The sequence below is a fragment of the Tauraco erythrolophus genome, chromosome 5, assembly GCF_009769465.1.
Source record: "Tauraco erythrolophus isolate bTauEry1 chromosome 5, bTauEry1.pri, whole genome shotgun sequence".
In the NCBI taxonomy this organism is placed as follows: Eukaryota; Metazoa; Chordata; class Aves; order Musophagiformes; family Musophagidae; genus Tauraco; species Tauraco erythrolophus.
This window is the reverse complement of record NC_141469.1, coordinates 20781659-20787658: the sequence shown is the minus strand read 5'-3', so window position 1 is coordinate 20787658 and position 6000 is coordinate 20781659.

Below are 6000 nucleotides of genomic sequence, written 5' to 3'. Positions count from 1 at the left end.
CACGAGCAGAGGCAGAGGGGCGGCTGCACTGCCAGACGTGGCTCGTTAAAGCTGATCAAGGCATCTCTAATTGATATTGTCGCGGGGGAAGCTGGGAGGGTGTGCGGATCCCCCCGGACAGGGAGACCCTGGGGCCACCCTGGCCCAGGGTGCCTTTAGCACATAGTTTACAGCCCCATGCCTCAGTTTCCCCGTCTGTAGGAAGGCGCGTGTGCCCCGAGGGTGGGTGCTGGCTGCGGGGTCCTGGGGAGACTGCGTCCCCCCGTGTCCCCCTGTGTCCCCAGTGTGGCAGGAGGGCAGTTGGTGGCCAGCATGGCTGCGGTAGCAGGTGGTGGGGACACACGCATGGCTTGCTGAGCTCCCGCGCTGGCAGCCAGGGGGCCAGGCTCTGAAAATGAGATAATAAACCCCCACGGAGGCATTTTTCCGGCTCACAGGAGGGATTTAGAGCCAGACTGGCGTCACCAAGCTGGTATCACCAGGCTGGTGTCACCAAGCTGCTCGCCACCTCCCCAGGCACCGCTGGCTGAGTCACCGCAGTAGTGGTACCTGGGACCCCCATGGTGCCATCAGGGGGACATTCCCCCCCCCCCACCATGGAGCATCTCCCAGCGCTCCCTGAGATCTTGGAGCCAGTAGAGGGGATGAGGTCTTGGGGTGCCACATCTGGATGTGGGGAGTTGTCCCCTAAAAAATACCCCTTCTCACCCCGATGGGTGTGGATGGGCAGGAGGTTGCTGACCCATAGTAGCCACCCGAGAACTGCCCCCCGCCAATGGCAGGGAGCCCACAGGTGACGCCGGCTCTGCCACCCCCCACACTTTGTGTCCCCACATCCCTCCAGGCGCAGGGGACCCCGTGACAGCGTCAGTGGCGTCAGGGGCCGCTAAGCCCCACGCGGGGCTGGGCACTAAGCGGGATCAGGGGCTCAGGAGGATTCTGGCCCCGCTAATCCCCCGCTGACGCAGCCCGAGCCCCCAGCCCCCCCATCCCCTCCACCCTGGCACTCTGGTGGGTGGTTGCCCACGGGGTGCTGGTGGGCTGGGTGGGTGCTGGGGTAGACGTGGGGGCTGGTCTGCCAGAGGGAGGCTGGTGCCAGTGGGTGCTGGTGTGCTGTATGGGTGCTGGTGTGCTGGATGGATGCTGGTGGGTGGATGGGTGCTGGTAGCTCAGATGAGTGCTGGTGGGTCCAGATGGGTGCTGGTGGGTCAGATAAGTGCTGGTGTGTCAGGTGGGTGCTAGTGTGCTGGATGGGTGCTAGTGTGGTTGCACCAGATGGATGCTGGTGCCATGTGGGTGCTGGTGTGCAGTGGGGTGCAGTGGGTGCTGTGTTGGGGCAGTGGGGTGCGTGTGTGTGCAATGGGATATCGCACGTGTTCGGCGGGATGCGCTGTGTGTGCACTGGGACGCGATGTGGGTGCACCCTGGGGGTGTGGCGCTGCAGGCTTTGGGGCCACGCTCCCCCTAGGGCACCGCATCCCCGCCCCACCCACTGTCTGGGGCGTCCGTGGGTGCTGGGGGCTGAGCCGTGAGGCATGAGCAGGATGAGCCCCCGCACCCCTTACCCCCGTGGGGTCTCCAGGGATGGCACCGACCCGTGTCCCTGCACCGAGGACTGCCAGGCTTAGCGGTGTCACCAGTGGGGCACCCACGGTGTGGGTGTCCTGGGGGTTGTGGGGAGAAGCCACCTCCAGAGCTCCCCGCTGAGTCCCCACCAGTTCAAGCTCAGGAGAGCCCCAGCCGTGAGCAGCGGCTGCACCCCCACCGAGAGGAGATGGGACCCCCAAATCCCCACCGAGGGTAAACGGGACCTTTGAATCCTCACTGAGGGTGAGAGAGGTGGCATGGACACCCCATGAGTGATGGGGAGAGGGGCAGGGGATGGAGTGGGGAAGAAGGGCTGCGAGGGATGGGGAGCATCCCAAATCCGGTGAGCATCCCAGAGCCAGTGGAGCACCCTAAATCCAGGCTGGAACCCCAGGGCTTCCCCCAGGGCCAAGACAGCACCCCCAGGGCCAGGGAGCATCCCAAATCCAGCTGGGAAACTCCTAGGATCTCCCCCAACTCCAGCTGAGCACCCCAGGGGCTACTCTAGGTCCAAGTGAGCACCCCTAGGTTCAGGAGAGCACCCCAAATCCGGATGGGTACCCCAGGGCCAGGGGAGCACCCAAACCCACAGATTTTTTGACTCTCAGGGAGCTGGGGACCATGAGGAGCGGGGCCATGGTGGGGACCCCTTGCACCCCCCTGGGTGGCTGAGCTCTCCTGCTGTGGGTCCCCCGAGCCCCAGCACCCCACAGCACGCAGCCAGGGTGAGGTCTCTCCCACCAGCCCTGACAGGCTTTCGGCCACCTCCTCTGCACCCCGTGGGGTACTCCAGGAGCAGCCTCCGTGGGCTGGGGATCTTGGTGGCACTGCGTGGGACCAGTGTGGGCAGGGGCACAGTAGAGGCCTCTGCCACCACCCCATGGGGACCTGCTGGGCTCCTCTAAAACCCCTTGCAGGACCTGCTGGGCTCTTCTACCACACCATGGGGATGTGCTGGGCTCCCTAGAACCCCATGGGACATGCTGGTCTTCCCTAAAACCCCATGGGGACCTGCTGGGCTCTTCTACCACCCCATGGGAATGTGCTGGGCTCCCCTAGAGCCTCATGGGGATGTGCTGTGCTTCTCTACCACCACATGGGGACCAACTGGGCATCTCTTTCCACCCCATGGGGATGTGCTGGGTGACCCTAGAAACCCCATGGGGACCTGCTGGGCTCCTCTACCACCCCCATGGGGATGTGCTGAGCTTCTCTACCACCCCACAGAGACGTGCTGGGCTCCCCTAGAACCCCATGGGGACCTGGTGGGCTGCCCTAGAGCCCCACGGGGACCTGCTGGGCTCCTCTATCTCTCCATGGGGACCTGCTGGGCTGCCCTAGAACCCCATGGGAACCTGCTGGGCTCCCCTAGAACTCCATGGGGACATGCTGGTCTCCCCTAAAACACCATGGAGACTGTCTGGTCTCCTCTACTACCCCATGGGGACGTGCTGGGCCCAGCTGGGATGCACTGGAGTGATTGCTGGGGCAGGGGAGCAGGTTCATGGGTAGCCATGGGGAGGTGCATCACACTGGCCCCTATAGCCTCATACACTCTCCCTCCAACCCACTTCACTTCACCCCACCACCTTTCCCCTGCCTAAGACACTGTGATGCGAGGAGTGGGGTGCCCCCCACCCCGGGGTGCCCCCAGCGCCGGTGGGTGAGCGGAGCAGAGCTGACAGGCTCCCGTGGCCTCGGTCCCCGGCTGCGTTGCATTCACGGTTCGGGGAGCACATCGAGGCTAAGGAGAGCTGACAGCCCAACCTTTCCTGGAACAAAACGGGAATATAGTATCAGGCAAGGCTGACCAGAGCGTGAACCGCCGCCCAACACGGAGCAAATTAGCATCAACCGAACTCGCGGGGAGCTGCTGCCGCGCCGGCGCAAGGAACCCACCACAACCCGCCTGTCGGGCTGCATCAGGGCAGCGATGCATAAGGAATGGGGCTTGGTCCCGCTGCACCTGCCTCCTCCTGCCTGACCCCCACCCCCCTGCACCACAGGGCAGGGGGATGTGTGGGGTGGGGGAGGCATCTGGTGGGGGGGGGGGGGTGCGGTTGGGGGGGCAGTAAGCTGGGGCTGGGGGGCTGGAGGGCGTAGAAAGCTCCATCCATGGGAATGCACGAGGTTTGGGGGGGCAAAATCCCGTCCATGGGGACACATGGGGCTTGGAGGGGTAAAGCCAGGTCTGTGGGGCTGGGGGAGCTGAGAAAACTCTATCCATGGGAATGCCATGGGGCTTGGGGGGGCAAAGTCCCATCCACAGGAATACATGAGGTTTGGGGCGGCAAAATCCAATCCATGAGGATATACTAGGGTTGAAGGGGGGGCAAAATCCCATCCATGGGGATGTGTGGGGCTTGGGGGGCAAATCCTGTCCATGGGGATACATGAGGTTTGGAGGGGGGCAAAATCCCATGCATGGGGATGTGTGGGGCTGGAGAGTGAAGATATCCTGGTCCATGGGGATGCACAAGACTGAGGGGCACAAAGCCCCTGTCCATTAGGGGTGCACAGGGCTGGGGAGGGGCTGAGAAACCCCCATACATGGGGCTGCAGAGGGGGTGGGGGGTCCATAGTGAAACACGGGGGATCCAGAAAAACCTGTCCATGGTGGGGAGCAGGGCTGGAGAGGGAGAACCCCAGGGGCTGGGGTGTGGCTGCCAGGATCCCTGGGGATCCATGGAGCAGGGGGAACACCCCACCCCAGTCCATGAGGATGCAGAGAGTGGGAGAGCAAGAAACACGGATACCTGGGGCATGTTGGGTGGCTGGGGGTGCCAGGGGCGCCCTGTGCCATGTGGGCAGGAAGCGGGGGGGCAAAGAGGTGGGGAGGGAAGGGGTGAAGCCGCAAAAAGCTCTGTCAAATACATAAAGGGCTCGAAGATAGAAGGGAAAAGCCAGTCGCACCTCTTCCCAGGGTGCTCTCGCACATTAGCTGTGCTCGGGTGCCCCGGCAGCATGGGCAGGGCAGGCAGCTCCCGGGGGCATGCTAGGAGCTCTGCAGCCATTTTGTTGTTGATTGAATTGGGGAAAAAAAAAAAAGAGGAAAAAAAAGATACCGGCAAAAATAGCTCTCGCGCAGCCCAGTTCGCATGGATGGCATAGGGCCATGCCCACCCACTCACCACGGTACCCCGGAGGGGCCCGAGCCCCCTCGCCAGCGCCAGGGGGGGTCCCCAGGGTCCCTCCAGGCCAGATCTTGCACCCTCTGGTGCTGGTCCCCAGCACAGATACTGAGCACCGCTGGTACAGTGTCCCCTGAGGCTGCGGTCTCCGGGACAGGGGCATGGTGGCTTGGGGACCCCGGTGCGGGTGGGATGGGGAGCGAGGTGAGGCGGGTGCTTGCTCAGGGGCTGCAGCCTGTGGTCCCCAGGCGATGGCAGCGTGAGAGCTGCAGGGGATGAGGACCCCCAGTTTGTATGCCTGGGGTGCACAGGGCATCGGGCTACCTGGGACGCCTGGAGCCCCAGGGTGCTTGGGGTGCTCGGGGTGCTCAGGATAGAGCCGACTGCTGCACAAGCCCCCTAAATCCAGGTCACTGTCTCTCCAAAGAACTTCCCAGCAGCTCTCGGTGCCCATTTTTGATCGGATGTTCCAGAACGGGTGTGAAAACCTGCCATTTCCAGCAAATCCCAGGCGCCAGGCACCGCTGGGAGAAAAACACTCCTCCTGCAGTGGAAAGAGCGTGGCATTTTGGCTGGTTTGGGGGTGCTCTCTGCTGGGGGGGGTGGGGCAGGCGCCTCCCACCCCAAACCCTCTGGGGTTCTAGTTACACCCTGCTACAGCCTGTCCCCACCCCCCTGCACCCACACCTGCACCCACACCTGCAGCCACCGGGGCTGAGCACTGGCCCTGCAGCCCCTTTGCCCCCCCCCAGCTCCTGGCTGTCCAGGGCAGCCCCAGGGCCGGGGCTGGAGATTGCGGGGGGGGGCCCAGGCTAGAGCGCTGGGGTCGGTGCTCGGTCACCGAGTCCCCCTGGGGTCAGTGCCAGACGTGCCAGGGCGCATTAGCACCGGGCGACCGCCGCCACGGCGGCGCAAGGACTGTGGGCCTGGCCCCCGCGCACACACGGGCAGCCCCCATCCACACCCCCCCATGAACATATATCCATGCACACCCCCTCCATGTACCCCTGTATCCCCAAATCCCACCTGCACTTACACTCCATGCACCCCTCCATGCATAAATACCTCCCATGCCCCCCCCATGCGCCCTCCCAAGCATCCCCCCATGCACACATCCCCCCTGCACTTCACCCCATGCACATCCCCATACCCGCACACCCCCGCACTTACACCCCATGCAACCTCCCATGCACCCTCCCATGCACAAATACCTCCCGTGCACCCCCCATGCACCCACCATACTCACAACCCTCCCTGTGCTTATATTCCATGCACACACCCC